Source organism: Propithecus coquereli, unplaced genomic scaffold (assembly GCF_000956105.1).
Source record: "Propithecus coquereli isolate 6110/MARCELLA unplaced genomic scaffold, Pcoq_1.0 Scaffold138, whole genome shotgun sequence".
NCBI classification, from domain to species: Eukaryota; Metazoa; Chordata; class Mammalia; order Primates; family Indriidae; genus Propithecus; species Propithecus coquereli.
The window spans coordinates 123,295-143,243 of NW_012138080.1; positions in this window are offsets into that span (position 1 = coordinate 123,295).

Consider the following 19,949-nt stretch of genomic DNA (forward strand, 5'->3'; position numbering starts at 1 on the left):
TAGAGAAAGGCAAAAATAAACTTGAAAAAGGGAAAATTGAAATAATGATCTTTTTGTGGCATGGGGGACTCTTATTATTTCTATGATTTAAATTGCTCTTTCTCTGTCATCACCCTGCTCTACTCCCAATTTACCCGGGAAACACTATAATTTGCAACACTACTACAGAGTCTGGTCTTTAAAATTAGTCTCCACTAAAGAGAATCCAGGGCACCAATTCTTGTGGAGTCTCTGAATCCATGTTTAGTGCAAGAGAACTGAAGATTGTCCTGGAATAGCTTGTGGTTACTGGAGGGGGGGATAATTGTTAAAGATGTGCAAAAATGACTACAAGAACTGGTTTGTATGGGGACTCCTACAGGTCAAACTATGATGATTGGAGCATCAAATGGAAGACAAAGATTGCCGTCAATTAGAAACATTGAATCAGTAAAAGAACTTAATTCCATGATGCTGCCCACAAAGTATAACTAATACAAAAAAATATTGTGAAATAAAGCAACAACTACCAATGAGAGTCAATATGTTATTGCCTAAATACAGAAAACATGCTCCATAGTGAGCAGCAGATAAATGGATTTGAGGCAGCAGTCCATGGATCAAACTCACAGTCAAATCCACCAAGACAAATGGGTCTGAAATCAGAGTGGGGAAATGGACTGCAGAGAAATGTAAAAGAAAAAGCTGAGTTATTAGTTATTTTCCAGGGACAACTTGGTATTTTTTTCCATCTTGAATAAGTATTTAATCTTTGCTGACACTGACTTTGAATCAAGAACACAAAAGTTCTGATTTTTGAAAATCTTCTGTCAAAGGTAAAGTATAGCCTTCCTGAATGGTATCATAAAGCTGATTGTTTAAGGACTGTGACATGGCAAGAACTGAGTTTTCCTGATCACAAGATAACCTTCTTCACAAACAATATAATCCACAGGTATGAGCCCCTATCAGGTACTATTGGGACCAGGGCAACCGCTGCCTCACTCTATTCATCTCTCTCCATGACCATTTAATTCATGATAAGATAGTGTATTCTTTAAAATTAAAACATAAATTTTCTCTTAATTTCAGTGTATATATCAAGGCTTATGTATGTGGTCTCCTCCCATGGGTCTATAACCCATCCAAAACTTGGCAGAAAAGTCTTCAGTGGAGGACCTGAGCATACTTCAGTTGTCCATGCTACAATGTCCTCATCTTCAGAGAAAACTGGGGTGCAGTTGTGGGGATCTGAATCCCTCATGCATGCCTTCTCACCCACTCTCCACACTGAGCAACACTTTCCCCTTTCTCCTTAGGAGGTGGCCTGAGAGGTTAATATGAGAAAGCATGCACTTTGTGGGGCTGAGGAAGTTTCAAAAGCTCTAAGCTCAGACTGTGGGTCCTTCCCTCAAGTTAGGAAACACGGAATGGACTAACAAATCTCTCTTTGTCCAGTGGGTCTTTCTGGCAGGCACAAGTCCATATGACCCTGTCCCAATATCCTTAGCGTGGCTAAGTCCCAGTTTATTCATCCATAAAATACAGTGATAGGAGAATAGGAAAATAAATACATTTTAAGTGAATTTGTATTCGATATGAAAATAGAGTCACAGTAAGTCTCAGTCTGCCCTAGGCACATACTCATGGCTTTCATGCTGTGTGAACTGTGAGTAATGATTTCCCTTTGGGGAAACTTATTAAGAATCAAAGTATTAAGTTGATTTTATATTTTAATATGAATATATGCAATAAAGAATTACGATTTTAATTGTGTTCAACAACAGCAGCAAAAATATTCCCCAGAGTACCATTCAGTAGAATTCAGAGAGCCTTTACCCCTAGTTGGAAAAATTGAACTTCTTCAAGCACTGAACTGAGACAATTTAGATGCAATGAATGGTCTCCTATAACAACCAGAAATAAATTTATTTCACAGAAGATTTGCCCTGGTGTACAAAGGATTGGTGTTAAATTCTATATATAGACCCAAAGTATGTAAATATCTTCATGTCATTTTTAAAAATACTTTAAAAATATTTAAAATAATTTTTTTTTATTTTTTGGAAAATATTCCATGAATGCACAAAACGAAGAAAATTTAACTGGGATAAGTTTCAATTTGTGAATGTGGTATGCAGAATAATGGCTACCCAAAGAAGCACAAGCCCTAATCCCCATAACCTGTGTATATTTACCTTACAGGGAAAAAAGGACTTCCCAGATGTGGGAAGTGGCATGATTATCTGGGACTATCTGGGCAGGCACGATGTGATCACAACAGTACCTTAAAAGAGGGAGGCAAGAGAGTCACGGAGTAGATATAAAGAGGAAAGTAGAGGAGAGAGAGGAGATGGGAGAGCAGAGGGGGAGACAGACTTGAAGATGTTATCGTGTTGGCTTTGAAGATGGAGGAAGGGCCATGAGCCAAAGAATGCAGGCAGCTTCTAGAAGCTGGAAAAGACAGAAAAATGGATTATCTCCCATAGCTCCAGAGCCTCCAGAAGGAAATGAAGCCCTACTGAAGCCTTGATTTTAGGGCTTCTGACATGCAGGACTGTAGGATAATAAATATGTGTTGTTTTAAGTCACTAAGTTTGTTAAAATTTGTCACAGCATCAATAGAACAACTAATATAATGAGTCAAAGGATAGGGTCGAAAATACCATAAACTTCTAATTGTGACCAATAAAACTGCAAGACTGTTTGGGTTTAAGACTTTACATGAAAACTTGGTCTATTAGAAGCTGTTGGCCAACACTATGCCTAACATAGAAAAGGCACATGTGTCATGTGTCTATTACACGTAACCTAGTTAATACAATTATGGAAAAAATGATAGAAACACAAATAAATTATAGCCATGCACATGGAGTTTAAGTAAAAAGTACATAGCTTCATGCTTTTCAGAAACATAAACTCTGTGAAGGAAAATACAATCGCTGTATTATCAACTCAAAAAATCTAGTGATTTTGACCTGATGACTGTGTCCAGCATGTTTGGTGAGTAAATATTTGATTGTTTGAAGACACAGAGAGAATAAGTAGAGACATGCTTTTGGTATTTGTTCCATTTTCCTTTCCCTTCAGCTTTGCATAAACCAAACATATTCCACTTAGGAATTACACAGATAGTTGAAGGTGGCATGAAGGTTGTAGCAAGCACATTTTCCAGAAGTATATTTTTGCATTTGAAATTAGCCATAGCTTAGCAACGCCAGCTTCCAAAACGTTTATACCAAGCCAAGTGCTGCATATGCTGTTGTGCTCGATGTACCAAAACAGCACCAAGCAGGGGTGCTCAACAGGGTGCGAAAGGGAGAATCTCAAAACATGGTTATTTTCTTGTTGTTGCTGCTGTTTCAAATTGTTGTTTTCAATTGAAAGTGTCATGCTTTTAACATTAGTTCAATATTGGGGAAAGCATATGTTCTTTATGTTTAACTATGAGATGATGCCTATAATTATTGGGATTATTATTCTTACAAAAGATTAGTTTCCAAAATTGAAGAATAAGAAACTCTAGCTTCATCTCCTGACTCTAGTGCAATTCACCCTCTCAAATTGTAAAAGGGGAAATACACTTTTTCTGTTTCCCTCTTGAATTCTCCAAAATGGTAGGGCAGGGCTCAGATTTGCAAGCCAGTTTAAGGCAGGGGATAGCTTCTACTCAATCCTCTCTCCTCTGGCAATCTGAGAAGGGTATTTAATCTATTTTCTCTTTGGGGGAGTGTTCTTTAGTGCTGACTTTCAGTTTCCTCTTTCTTCCTGTCACTGGAGATGATTGGGTTTATTAAAAATTATATGCAAAATATTTGGGAAAATATGTGGCTTAATTTCCAAACCGATTAAGATAAACAAGGGCAGCACCTAAACATTTGCCCTGGCACATGTTTCTTTTGTTAAAAGGTCAGAGAGTTGTTGTTGTACCCTTCCAAAGGGTTTCTATTGCTCTGGGGCAGAAGGTGAAGGACATGAAGAAATACCACTTACTTTCCTGGATGCATTTTCATACCTTCTCCCCGCTGTCTCCCTGCTGTTCTTGGTAGGAATGTTGAATGCAGAAGCAAGAGCTTTTGGAGAACAAAAAACCAGGACCTTAGAACAAAAGATATCTGGGCTCAACCTCCGTCCTTCTATTTTCTAGTTGAGACACCTTGGCTATAGAAGATGCTCTCTCTGAGGCTCGGTTTACTCATCTGTTAAAGTAACATGACATAGCTTGCAGCGTTGTTGGATAATTGAAAGAGAAAACTCCTGTTACCATCTTTCACACTCCAGAAAGAGGAGCTGTCACTAAAATCCACAGATATCTCTGTACTCTTAGAATCTGCATCAAACTTTCAGGCTCCACCTTTACTGTTCAGTATTTTCATAACCTCACATAGTGTCTGTGACTGAGATCATCACAGCCTCTTAAGACACAAAGAAAGCAATTACCCAAATGTGGCCCATCAAGTACATGCTGTTCTGAAAAGAGTGGAGAGGCTTCTTTTAATAGAGAAAGGAAAGAAAAAAGTCAATTTTCTATGTAGAGAAATTGTGAACTGGTTAATTCTGAACGGCCAGGTAAACAGATCAAATGACTCATCTGCTTGGGAACTCGCAGGCCCTGACATATGATACTATCTTTGGGATTCTGACCTGCCTTGCGACATCCACCTGTGCTGGTGATTGGTGACCGCATTGTGCGTTTCCCTGACATCCATGGACTGTTACAAAACCCTCAGATGAAACTGTTTTGTTTGGCCTGCTGGACAGCTCAAGGTGAGGCTGCCCTCTGGCGGTAGCCTCTTCCCTACACTCGAATCTAATTTTTTTTTTTTTTCTTTTCACTTCTGTCCCAGGTAGCTGAAAGCCCAGGTAGCTGTATAGTTCATTTACTGTTTCTTAGGCCACAGCTCCCTGCACAGCTCTCCAGTGAGTGGAAACCACTGACTTTGAGCTGAATTTTTTTCTTCCTAGATTTCTGTCTCCTGAAGTCCTGCCAACATTTGAAGACATCTGTCATTTCTTCTTTGTACTTTCTTGTCCAGACTAAGAGTAGCTCAGGTAAAGTAGAATCCAGGTTCCTCATCACCTGTCTTTTGTCAGGGGATTCTCTAAGGTTCTTTCTAAAAGATGACAGATACAACTGAATATTTAATTGAGCTGTAATCTAGACAGGGCAGAGTAGCCCTGGGACGCTGCTTCTCAGGCACCTGGGCTGGCAACTCACACATACTCATGGCTCAGGAGCTCCCCTCTGCTGTCCAAATCTGTCCACTCCAGCCTCTCCCTTGCACTTTGTACTGCTCACCGAACACTTCTTACCTGGGCAGTCTCCATCACCTCAAATTCCATAATGCATTTTCCCCAAACCTGTTCCTCCTCTTTCTGCATTCGATACCTGAGATGAAGACTCCACAGTTCACTCACTTCCCAAGTGAGGCCCTTCCCTGATTCTACTCATCATTATCTGCATTTCCAGCTGTATTACCCTCTCTTAGCAGGTCTGTCCCCTCAGCTGCACAGCTGTTCCCTCTGGCTTTATCACGACTGCCCAATGCATACCTGACAGTGATAACCCCTGCTTAAAATAATTCTCATTGTCCACAGAATAAAATCCAAACTCTTTGGTAAGTCGCTCCAGGTGCTTCACAATCTGCAGGACCCAATCTGACTTCCCAGGCTCCTTGCCCACCTGGCTACATCATCGTATGAACTATTCCCAGTTATACCACAGCTGTTTTCCCATCAGTGTATTTGTCCTTCAATCTGGTGAAACTCTATCTACTCAGTTCAAAGGATGTCTCCATTCTGAAAACATTGCAGGTTTTTCTCTAACAAAATCTAACTAATGAGACTCCGTGTTCCCTAGAACTGGGATTTCATCTTATTATATGTTGTAAATCCAACAGCAGGGAATAGTGCTGGACATTGGCGATTACTTTAAAAATGCTTCATGAATTAAATCCAAATATTAGCACAGCTTATAAGTCCATGAGCTTTTACAAATATTGCAGTTATCCTTGTGGTCAACTTTCGTCTATTCTGTTTTCACCTAAACTAGTATAAAATCAGATCTCCCTATCCTGTAGTTGTTGTAGGCGATTTCTTTAGTGAGGTGGGATATTCACCCAGCAGCTGCCAGTAGTCAATATTTGAGTTCATCTGGGTTTCAGTGTGAGCATGGTGATGAAGAAGGCAGGCTTTGAAGCCAGCTGTATAGGTTCAAAAATCAATTCTGTATTTTACTAGACCTTAAACATGTTACATCTCTAAAACTTTTTTAATTTGCAAAACTGGAATAAATGAAGAAATTACCTATCTAGATAGTTGCAAAGATTAATTAGGATAATCCAAGGAAAACATTTTGTGCAGTACCTAGTACAGAGTAACTGCTCTATAAATGTCAGCCATATTAATAATTATCATCCATACACCCCGTGTCTATGTGCATACTTATTATACATAAAATTCCACAAAAAAAAAATATGAATCATAGTGTGTAAATACCTTGATGAGAAGTGAATTCCACTGAGAACTTGATTTTATAAGGGCTATTAATTTGGCTTAATTCATTGTACATACTAAATATTGCCTGCTTCTTTGCAAAAACCTTACACAATGCCCAAGTTAATAAGTAAATACTGCAGAACATTGAACCGCTGCTTTATGAGAGCTAAGTTACAGAGAGTTACACTGCAGCTTGAGAAATAAATGATTTCCCTCAGCTGGAACGCAATGCTGGATAAACTAGAAAATTAATCTTCCTGGGTTGACAATAATATACCTTACTATTCATCCTGCATATGTGGATACTGTAATTTTTTTTTTTTTTTTTTTTTTGAGACAGAGTCTCACTGTGTTGCCCGGGCTAGAGTGCCGTGGCGTCATCCTAGCTCACAGCAACCTCAAACTCCTGGGCTCAAGCGATCCTTACTGCCTCAGCCTCCCGAGTAGCTGGGACTACAGGCATGCGCCACCATGCCCGGCTAATTTTTTCTATATATTTTTAGTTGTCCAATTAATTTCTTTCTAATTTTAGTAGAGACGGGGTCTCGCTCTTGCTCAGGCTGGTTTCGAACTCCTGAGCTCAAACAATCCGCCCGCCTCGGCCTTGTAATTTTTTAAATGAAGCAAGAAATCACTTAATAGCTCTCTGCCTCAGTTTCCTTGCATGTAAACTGTTATTATGGAATCATAACAGTAGCTACCGCTACTGTTATTACAGAGATGTTTTAAGGATTAAATGAATTTAATATATTTACAAGTACTTAAAACTAATAAATACCCTAAAAAACACTTTAAATAAGTATCAGCTACTAATTTCATAATAAATATAAGAATAACAAATTGTTTCAGGAAGTGTAGAGCAGATGAAAATGTAAACATTGAGTAAAATAAAGGTAAATGAATAAAAACTCAAAAAACAAGAACCCTTTCCACTTGACCCTATGGGAATTTACTGTTGGAATTATATCACAGTTATGGTGCCATTAGATGTGGCTATTCAATATACAGCCAATAGGTTAAGATTTACACAAAGAATTTGGATATTTTGTCATTTAAAGAGTATTCAAATGCTAATTTGAAACAATTTTGGTTTCTTATCATCTTGAAAAACACAAACAATAATTATCAGGAAAAAATGCATTTGTTTTCTTGATCAATTAAGAATTTGTTTAAGTCTACTAAGTGTCCAGTACTGATTAGTGCAATTATGTAGGCAAAATATATTCCAAATGTATGCTCCCATGAACAATGGCTAATATTCTTTTCTATAATCAAATCACCTGCAGGGTAGAATCTAATTATATTTCCCTTTTCATCCTGAAAGTTACTCTTATTAGCTGATTGGAAACCCCCAGAATATTTACTAAAAATACTTCTTCCAAGGCCCCATTCAGACCTACTATACCAGAAACTCTCAAGATGTCTCCTAGGACTCCGTATGCTTAACTAGCACCCCAGGAATTTTGGTTACCATTCAATTTAGGAGCAGTCATTTGCATATCTGGTAAAAGCACTTGCACAAAACAGGTACCAGGTAGAAAGCAATTTATAGTTTGAAATAGGAAATTGTTATTTCAACTTCTGGCTTTATTATTTGCCAGGAGGGTGATTTTGGACAAGTTATTTAACATCTTTGAAACCACCAGTTTCCTCAACTGTACAATGAAGTTAATCATACCTACCTTATACGGTTACTATGAAGATGAAATGAAATCAAAATTAAAGTGTAAAACACAGTGCCTGACACATAATGTATGATTTATAAATGTTAGATCATTGTGAAAGTGATATTATTTTTAATAAATACAGTTGGGATAGGTAAAATAATTACTTAATTAAATGACCTTTGAAAGTATCCTTAAACATTATTCCCCTTGTTCCAGGAACTTCGTAAAGAGAGGTGGTATCATCAAATCCTTCTGCCTTTCGCCCACCCCTGTTGTGCTAACAACAAGGGCGTGCTGTTCTTCAGCTTGCTTGTTGTCAGAGTGGCACTTCTGGAAGGGTCATATCTGTGTTTGGGCAGACAATGGCACTAGGACATTGGCATTCTAACAATGATATTTTTGGAGCTGATGCTTTAAAATAAACCTCACATCAAAGCAATTTGTAGACTTAGAGACATAAGTACTTGAAAATTTCTCCCAAATTAGATAAGATTCCTAGGAGAAGGGAAGTTGGGGTTTCTCTTCACTCCATGTAGTCTGTTTTTCATTTATTGACTGATCCTAAGGCACTTGTGTTACCTTTTTAAAATATTCCACATGGAATTTTTAACATGCAAGAAGACTTAATAAAATCCGGGCTTCTCGATGGTAACAGTGCACCTCACTTAACAACTTCCCACTGTTTAGTTCTTTTTGAAATCAATATCAGAGAATATTGATCCTGCCAACTTTTACAGAATAGGGCAGAATACATAATGAAGTTGGCTATTTTATATTCACACTAGATAAAACCATCAATTAAAATATCAACTAAAAGTGTCCATATAGAGTTCTTATCATGAAATGTTAGCATTTTTGAGATCATTAAATTTCTGGTTTTATCAGTGTGTAGTGAAATTAAAATAAAAAGCAGACATAATCTCACCTTTCAATTTATTATTGAAGGAGGGAGGTAACTATAAGCAACCTGTAACCTTCCAAAATGAGTAGAATCAGAAATCTGTATCAGACACAAAGAGGTTGGCCACGGGGCTATGCGGAAGCAAAGTGCCAGTGGCTATAAAAACAATGGTATATATTTTTGGTCACATTAAATGTCTATTATGGCTCCACTGCCCCTCTACTTTGTATCTATTAATAGTAAAGAGAGGCAGAAAATATTTTGAACAATAATAAAATTGGCTTTAAGAGCCAGGGCTTTTAGGGCTGAGTTCCAATTCAATCTGTGCTACCTGCTCCCTATGTGGCTTTGGACAAATCACTCAGTTACCTGTGCATCAGATTATTTTTTCTGCAAAATAAAATATATTTATGTCACAGAATCATTATAAAAATTAAATGATATAAAATATGTAATGATTTTGAACAGTGTCTGGCATGTAATAAGTAGGCAATAAATAGTAACTATCATTGGCCCAAACCAGATGTCAACATAGGGAATAACCCTCACAAACATAACTGGAGAATGTATCTACCTAAACAAATACCAAGAACCCTGTTATTTTTGGTATCCATATGAGCTATTATTGTGCATTCACTTTTTGTGGAAATAGCCACATGACAATTCAGATGGACAGCATATTTCTGCAAAAAGATGTCTTTACAGTCACACTCTTAAGCTTCTACTGTATCTCAGGCACAGTCTTTTGCCCTGTGGATACAACAATACATCCATAACTCCAGTTCTTGTGGAGTTTATAGTCCGGTGAAAAAGGCAGTCTGTAATAAGAAGTGAACAAACTTGTAAACTGAGTGCTTCCGTGGTTCCTACCTCGCTAGAATCTGTAGATATCCTGAGGTCTAAAATTTGGTTAACCTTGGTCCTAGCTCTTTCTTACAAAAACATGGGTTCTGAATTATGAACCACATTACATTCTTATTGCACTAAGATTAAATTTAATTATTTATAGAAATTCAATGTTCAATTTTCAAAACTTAATGAATTATTGGTGCTTCAATGAATCATATTTAATATTTATTCATTAGGTTTCAAATATACAATATATAATTTTTTAACCCACTAGCCACATTTTCTCAGAAACACAGTCAGCTACATATGAGAGACTGAATCTGAGTCAAGGCCTCATCACAATTTGCGCCTCACTTTCCTTTAGAATAATGATAGCAATGTGACTGCCTCACAATTTCTTGACTATGTTTATTTTGTAGCCAAAATTTTATAGAATAATTTGATTTGAAGAGTACTCTCAACAAGAGGGAATTGTGATTGTATAAAAAAAGAGATTGTGTAATTTAGGTTGCAAGTAGTCATAAAGGACTTTATGAGAAAATGATGTTGAAGCCAAACTCTAAGGAATTAGTAAGAATAATTTTGACTCATAGTGAGAAAAGAAGTATTGTACAAAAAGGAGCATCATGGTAAACGTATTAAATAAACAAAGGTATGTTCCATGTATTTTGAGAATATTTAAAGGTTGTAAATGTGCTAGGGGGTAAGGTCAGTGGAGTTTACAGAGGCCAGATAATGTAGTGTCTTAAAGGCTACTTTCAAAATACTTTGGACTCTAGCACAGATGGAAAGGAAAACAATCAGAGGATGTGGTACATGTGTCAGACAGATCAGATGCCATAAGCAAAGATCTGCTATAATAATAAATGAATCTCAAAGTGCCAGTGGTTATAAAAACAATGGTATATATTTTTGGTCACATTAAATGGCTATTATGGCTCCACTGCATCTCTACTCCATATATATTTATAGTAAATGGAGGCAGAAAATATTTTGAACAATAATAAAATATATGACAGAACAAGAAAATGAAGAGATTCAGCTTATATTTTAAAAAGATTAGTAACTTCAGGATGAAGAAGAAATTAAAGAACACAAAATCTGATGTAGGGAAACCAACTAAGAGTTTGTTGTAGGACCGAAAGTACTAGAAAATGGTGAATTTAAGGTGGTAACTGAGGGAAGAAGTGAGCTGGATAGATTCAGGATACACTTTGGCAGTGGAGCAGGCAGGATGAGTTTTATTTCAAGACTGAAAACCAGTGACACATAATAACGTTAGTTCAACTTGTTTGGACTTGATGATATTTACTATTTAAAATATACAGAAGAAAAAAGTGAATTTAGAGCCAAATGTGAGGATTATCTTCCTGGAAACATTCACTAGTGAACTTCATGGGTAGGTAGCCACTTTCTGCCTTCCCCGCTGATGTTACAATTGAAGAACACAGTGCTGGAATCCAAGATGCTGGAAGTAGCTAGCTAATCACTCATCAGTTCTCTCAGCTTTCAGATTAGGACAATGATATCTACACTTCTTAACTCAGAGGTCTAAAATATATAAGATGTTATACAAATATAAAATATTTTTACCTTCTGGAATATTTTCTCCCAACTAACCACTTCAAAGAATAAGTGACAGAATTCTGTGAGAAGGGAATGTGTGTAGGAGAAGGGACATTGACTTTGACATCAGAAGACCCTTACTTACATTTGGCTGTGATTTTCATCTATTTATCTTAATTTTTTAAAAATACTCCTTAAAATAAAAATGTGACCTTAGAAAATTATTTAACTTTTCAGGGCACCGATGTAATCATCATTAAAAGGAATATTAATTATGTGCTATTATGAGGATTTAATAAGATGATCATTCATAGCCCCTAGCTCAGTGTTGGTTGAATATGAATGGCAGGAAACATCAGATTATTTCATTTTTAATTAAACTTTTCATTTTCAGATAATTGCAAATTCACATGTAGTTGTAAGAAATAATACAGAGAGATTTACATTTATCCAATTTCTCCCAATGATAACATCTTACAACATTCTGATAAAATATGACAACTGATATATTGACATTGATTCAGTTAAGATACAGAATATTTCAATCACAGCAAAGATCCCTCAAGTTTTTCTTGTATAACCACATGCCTTTCCCTCTTGTTCCTGGCCCTTCCTTAATTCCTAGCCATGGCTAATCTGCTTTATATTTTTACAAATGTATCATTTCGAGAATGTTGTATAAATGAAATAATATCTTATATAACCTTGTGGGATTGGCTTTTTTCACTCATCATAATTCTCTCGAAATTCATCCAGATTTTTGTGTATAAAGATAATTCATTTCTTTTTGTTACTGGGTAGTATTTCATGATATGTATGTGTCATAGTTTGATTAAGTATCAACCATTGAAGAACATCTGAGTTGTTTCCTATTCAGAGCTATTATGAATAAAGCTGCTATAAACATGTTTTTGCATTAACAAATTTTCATGTCTCTGGGATAAATGTCTAGAGGTACAAGTAAAAGGGCATATGTTAATTGCATGTTTACTTATTTTTTTTAGGAAACTATCAAACTCTTTTCCAGAGTGGCTATACAACTTTACATTCCCACAAGCAATGTATGTGTGATCTTGTTTCTCCACATCTTTGCCAGCACTTGATGTTGTCATGTTTTTAAAGCCATTCTGAGAGATGTATAGTGATATCTCACTGTGGTTTGAATTTGCATTTACCTAATCGCTAATGATGTTGAACAACTTTTTATGAGCTTATTTTCTATCTACATATTTTTTAAAAAATTATTTGTGGTTTTTGTTCATTTCATAATTGATTTATTTTACCATTGAGTCCTGTGAGTTCTTTATATATTGTAGACACTAATCCTTTGTTGTTATGTTGTTTGCATATATTTTCTTCCCACCCGTAGCTTGTCTATTCATTATTTTAATGAGATCTTTCATGGAGCAAAAGTTTATTTTTAATTTTGATAAAGGTTAATTAATCAGTAATTAATCAATATTTCCTCTTATGGATAATGCTTTTGTTGTCAAGTTTAAGAACACTTTGCCAAGCCTAGATCCCCCAAAGTTTATCCTATGCTTTTTTCTAAATGTTTTATAATTTTAGGTTTTATATTATATAAATCCATGATCCGATATGAGGTAATTTTTACATAAGGTGTGAGACTTAGATTGAGGTTTACTTACTTTTAAAAGGCATCATATTGCTCCAGCATTGTTTAAAATGTTATCTTTCCTCTATTGAATTACTTTTGGACATTTAAAAATAAAATTAATTGGGCAAATTTTTATAGATCTATTTCTGGCTTCTCTATTCTGTCCTTTGATCTATGATCTATGTCTACTCCTCCTCCAATACATGAAAAATAAATTTGGGAAGAATTGGCATCATTACTGTACTGATTCTTCCAATCCATGAATACGATATGTCTCCCAGTTTATTTAGATCACCTTGATTTATTTAATCAGCATTTGTAGTTTTCAGCATAGAAATGCTGTATAATTTTTGTTAGATTCATACTTACCTGTTTAATTTTGTAAATAAATGTAATTTCAATGTCCACATGTTTAGTGCTTGTATATAGAAATACAACTAATTTTTGTTACCTTGATTTTGCACTGGGAAACCTTACTGAACTCACTTGTTAGTTCTACGAGTTTTTTTGTTTTGTTTTGTTTTTTTGCCAGTCCTTTTGGGATTCTATGTAGACATCATGCAATCTGCAGATAGGAGTAGTTTTATCCCTTTATTTCTGATCTGTATGTCTTGTATTTACTGTGCTTGGCTATTATACTGGCTAGACCTTTAAACACTATGTTGAATAAGAGTAATAAGAGAAGGCATCATTGCGTTATTTCTGACCTTAGAGAACAGCATTCATTCAACCTTTCCCTGTTAAGCATAATGTTGGAGGTACTCTTTATCAACTTGCGTAAGTTCCTCTCTCTTCCCATTTTCCTAATAGTTTTTATCGTAAAGAGGTGTCAAATTTTGCAAAATGCTTTTTCTGCATCAATTAGTACCTTCATGTAATTTTTCTTCTTTAGTCTATTGGTATACGTTGATTAATTTTTGAATATTGAACCAGCCTTGCATCCCTGGAAGATATCCCACTTGGTCATGGCATATAATTATTGTTATATACTGCTAAATTTTATTTGCTAGTATTTTGTTAAGGATTTTTACATCTATATTGATGAGAGATATTGGTCTGTTTTTGTGCAGTTGTTGACTGGTTTGGCATTGGGATAATAGTACCATCATATAACAAATTGGAAAGTGATACTTCCTCTTGTATTTCATGAAACAAAATGTGTAGAATTGGTATTAATTCTTTAAATGTTTGCCAGAATTCTCCAGTGAAACCATCTGAATTTGGAGATTTGGGGGAGAAAGTTTTTAAAGTACTATTTCAATTCCCTTAATCATCATAAAGTTGTTCAAGTTATGTACTTCATATTGTTTGAATGTGGTATTTTGTATTTTTAAAGGAATTGGTCCATTTCATCTAAGTTGTCAAATTCAAGTGTGCAGAGTTGAATGTAATATTCGCTTATTTTTTTAATGTCTAAACATTAAAAAATGTTATGATTTCCCATTTTATTTCTGATCTTGATAATTTCTGTCTTTTGTTTTTTCTTGATCAGTCTTGCTAGAGATTTGTCAATTTTATTTATGTTTTTGAACATAAATGTTTTATTTTATTGACTTTTCTCTGTTGTTTTTCCATTTTCAATTCTGTTTATTATTTTCTTCAGTCTGCTTGCTTTGAATTTATTTTGCTCTCTCTTTTCTAGGTTGTTGAGATAGGAGCTTAGAATATTGATCTGAGCCTTTTCCTCTTTTCTAATGCATATATTTGGTGATATAATATCCCTCTCAGCACTCCTGTAGCTATGTATCATTAATGTTAGCACAATTGTTTTTTGTTTGTGTTTAGTTTGAAGTATGGTTTGTTTTTCTGCTCCCCAATCCACTGATGTCACTGATGCCCAGAGATATTAGGTGATTTTCCCAAAGCTGTATAGGTAGCAAGTGGCACAGACTGGATTGGAACTCAGCTGGTCCAAAACCTTGGCTCCCAAACTCTACACTTCCTGTTTCCCTGGAGCTCTATGACTGGCCGATGTGGCTGGTATGGTAGGAGTGCCTTGCCACCTTGCTGGTACTGCTTCCCACGTGGCCTCCACCATGGGGTGTGGTGGGGATGGGAGTTGGGGTGGGAAAGGGTGATTGCATTTACCTTAGCATTGGCGAAAGTCCTCAATCTTTACTAGACCTCCTCCGATACCACCCCAGTGGAGAAAGCAGAGAATGTCTGATGACTGCTCATTACTGCTGTGTGGGGATGAAAGTCCTGCCCCCTACTTCTTACTTGGGCTTCCCTGACATCACTCTAGTGGCTGAGCTGAGGTGCCTCATTGCACCCTGGCAGGGGGAAGAAGAGGTTCTCCACACAGCACTGGTAGGGGGTGGTGTTTGGCTGGAGCGGAGAAGTCATTGTCTAAAAGTGTTTTGTCTTGACAGCTTGTCCCTTCCTCTTGATCCTTTAATGAGAGAAATCAAATTTTTGAGGGGGACGGACTTCTTTTATCAGTGTACTGTAGTATTTCCAAGTTTCCAGCTCCTTCTGCTCAGTCTGGGATACATGAGGCAAAAAGAAAATCTAGAGAACTCACACTGTTGTTCCTTGGATCCCGAGATCCCCAGTCCTTCTCCCTTCTCCTTGTATTTTAAAATCTTCTTGTGTTTACTTTGTTTTATAAAAAAACAGTCTCAAGGGCAAAGTCTTTTGATCCCTGCATGTCCCATAAGGATAGACCTTGGCCTAGGAATATTTTCTTACAAAGAGTTAAAGAGCATCTATGCTGGACATATCTATGCGGTCTATGCTGGGCATATCTCTTTGTATGGGAACATCTTTCCCTATTCCTGACTTGAAGTATATTCTTTTGTTTTGCCTAAGTCTGTGCCTCATATGACTCTGGCCAATCCCACTGTTACATCTGTTCCAGGCAGGGAGGGAACCAGGTCCTTGGCACAGCACAAGAGGTGTGTATACATTCTGCAATGGCTGCTGGAAAATACCTGCTGACCACGGATTACTGATGCCCACTAGTTGTGCTTGTCTTGTTCTGTCTCTTGTGTGTGTGAGTAAAGCATTGTTCCATCCAGTGCCTATGGGAATCATGTCCTTCTTGTTGTCTTAGTTTGGGTTGCTGTAACAAAATGCCATAGACTGTGTGGCTTAAACAATAAACACTTATTTCTTACAATTCTGAAAGCTAGAAGTCCGAGACCAGGGGATCAGCATGATCAGGGGCTTCAAGAGGGCTCTCCTCTTGGTTCACAGAGAGTTTCTTCCCACTATATCATCACATGGCAAGGGAGTGGTGGGGGAGGTGACTTTGGTCCCTTCATCTCCTTATAAGGGCACTAATCGCATCATGGGGCCTTTACCCTCTCGAGCTCATCTAAACTTAATTACCTCCTAAAGGCACCACTTGCAAATATCATTACCTTGAGGATTAGGGCTTCAACATATTAATTTGGGAGGGACACAAATATTCAGTCCATAGCACTTGATGACTCCATGCAGCGGGTTGACATTCTGGTATTACTGCTCCTGATTGTAGGCAACAGGTCTCACTTGCTCAACATTTTGTATATAGTGTCCAGGGTTTTTGTTTTACCTAGTAGGAAGAATAGGGAAAAATACTTCTCCTTCATCTTCTTGAAAGAAGTCCATATTGTATCAATTTTTAAAAATTGAATGAGTTTTTCTTTGAAATAAACGAGAGTAGAATGTGTTTTTTTTTATATTAATGGAAAAACAATATTTTTGTCATTGCAGATCTGCTTTAAGGTCACCCAGATTTGTATTTATGATTCTTACCAACTATGTTTCAGTGACAGGAAGCATTTCATTGCAGCGTGTCACCTAGACTTCTTTTATTTCAGGGTATTTAAGAACAAAGGATTTCACTTAAGAAAATGCTTAGTATGGAGAAAACTATGGGGGACCTATTCAAACACTGATTTGAAGCTGATGTTTTTAGACTATTCTGCCTGTAAAGTACCAGAACCATTTGGTAAAACCCACAGATTAAAGTGCAAATACATCATGCAGTGTTCTCAGAATCAGCTGTGTTTGTGAGACTGGGACTGGTTTAGTGACAAATATTCATTTGATGGCAGATTGGTAGCTGCCCTAATTTTAAAGTAGTCGATGACTTCCCCTGGTAAGTGCCATTATCACAAAATGATGCAGCACTTATCACAGCAGCTGCTGCTAGCATTCTCTTTCCCTCGCATCCCATGCTATGTGAGTTCCAGGTGATGAATATCAGTTTGTTTGCAGTGAGAAGTGGTTGAAATATTATGATAGAAAACCTATCCCTTTTTTTCTCTTGTTCTTCTACTGATAAGAAGGTCCCCATATTCAATCTGAGTAAAGGGCTGATGAAGAATTCTAGTCTCAATACAAGGCTTGTTTAATTCTTTGCATATGCAGCCATTAAGCTCCACTCTCAGTTACATGCTAAACATTTAAACATTAGTAAAGACAAAGCTCTTTCGTGACAATGAATTTTTTTTCCTAAAACTGTAGTTCTCAAAATGTAATTCCTGGACCAGCAGCATCAGCATCACCAGTGAACTTGTCAGAAATGCAAATGATCAGATTCCATGCCAGACCTCCTAAACCAGAAACTCTGCAGGTGGGTGCACAGGAATCCAGGCTTAGTAAGTCTCCTGGGAAATCTGGATGCTGGCTCAAGTTTGAGAATCACTGCCATGTCAGCACAGCAAGAAACAACAGTTGTCCTGCTAGAGAAATCTCACAATTTGGAGATTCTTTTCACTGTTCTGACTACCCAGCTTTCTCTATGTTTAGAATGAGAAAACTCAGTAAGCCTACAGCTTGCTCCTAATTTCAGCTAGATACCAACTCATTACAAATCTAGCATCTTCCCACAGAGAAGCTCAAAATCCTAAGCAAACACCATGTCCTCCCACTTTATTAATTGCTGCTGAGGAGATGGGTAACTGATGCTCTCTTTATTGCCTAATTAGTGGTAAAACCTGGTTATCATGACCTTCTCAAGCAAAAACCATGCAGTATGCGGTATCTGGATTCAGTGTTCTTTTTAGCTGAATCAACAAATGTTCTCTTTATCTCAATCAAAGCACCTAATCAGAGTGACATGTCATCACTAGCTTGAATTAACCTTGATACCAGTATACGGGCGAAACACAAAAACAAAACAAAACAAGAACAAGAAAATAAAGACACAACTCCAAAGGGATTTCACCTTTATTGACTAACACCTATAAAATAGGCACTTTACATATGTATTGTCATTTTAATTTACAGGACTATCAGGAGACGCAAGATTTCTTATCTCCAGTTTATGAAGAAGAAGGCCGATTCAGAGTGTCATGTAATTTTCCTGAGGTCATACAGCCAGGAAATAGCACAGGGCAATTCAAAGCCAGGCCTATCAGGCTCCAAACCCTATTGCTCTGCACGATATGACGCTGTTCTTCCTCATATAAAGCCTTCATGGATGGAGCTCTCAAGTGAACTGAGCTAATTGAAGATTAAGTGATATGCATGAACTATTCCCCCCCACCATCAGATTAACTATTTAAAGAATGTCTTGGTGTGTTCTCCAAATCCTACTCCTTCTTTCAGATCTTTAATTTGCATTTTCTGTGAAGCTTGCATCTGTGTCATCACAGTGATTATTCATTCCTCTTAACACAGAAGATACAGTATGTTTCCTTCCTTTTGTCCTTAATTATTTGCCAGCCCCACATAGTTATTTAATCCTTTCAAGTTTGTTTTCACTCTGTAACAAATGCTTGAGGTCAAGAGTATGTCTTCCATTTCTCTGGCAGCTCCTCCAGTACCCTGTACCATGTCATAGAGAGAAATTCATGCTCATGAATATCTGTTGCATGAGTCTCACCATTTTATGGTACAGTGTCTGGTATAACAGTTACAAAGAAGTTTATTGACCAAAGGAAACCTAGGGATGCAAAGATAAAAATGCGTGATCCCTGGTTTATAAGGACTCACAGTTTAATAAAGAAAATCATGAGAGAAAACTTCTCAGAGCAGTGGGGTGCTGACGTATTGGCCATTAGACCATTAGAGGTGTGAGAGAAGCTAAGTCTTTACGTAAATGTTAGAAAAGTCTTGTACAAACTAGACCTTGAGAGACAACTAGAAAAATAAGGAAAAGTTGTCAAGACACACGAGGAGTAAAATTCCGAGCAGAAAGAATGTGCAAAGAAAGAGAATGGGTTTGGGGACCACATATAGTTCAGCATTACTAGAGCATAAGAAGGGAAGGTACAGTGGGTTGAACTGTGTCCACACAATATGCCGAAATCCTACCCCCCAGTACCTATGAATATGACCTTGTTTGGAAATATGGTCTTTGCAAGTGTAATTAAGGTTCTAAGATGAAATCATCCTGATTTTGGGGTGGGCCCTAAATCCAATGACTGGTGTCCTTATAAGTGAACAGAAAGAGAGATTTGACACACAGAGGCAGAGAGAGAAAGGCCAAGTAAAGATCAAGGCAGAGACTGGAGTTACACAGCCTCAAGCCAAGGAATGCCAAGGGTTTCCAGCAGCCATCAGAAGCCAGGAAAGAGGCATGGAACAGATTCTCCCTCAGAGCCTCCAGAGGGAATCACCCAAATTTTGGACTTCTGGCCTCTAGAACAGTCAGAGAATACATTCTGTTGTTTTAAGCATCACATTTTGTGGTAATTTTAATGCAGCCCTGGGAGACTAATATAACAGGGAATTAAGGTGCACAGTGATGGGACGTAAGCCTAGACAGGTAGTTAGGCTTCAGATCATAAAGATTTTTGAATTTTATATTTTCAGCACCTTGGACATTTTCTGGCATGCAAACCAATGAAGAATTTTAAGGAGGAGAATGAATGATCAGATGTGAGTATTCTAGAAATTGCTCTGGTGGTAGGATGGAAATAAAAGACAGAAAGAC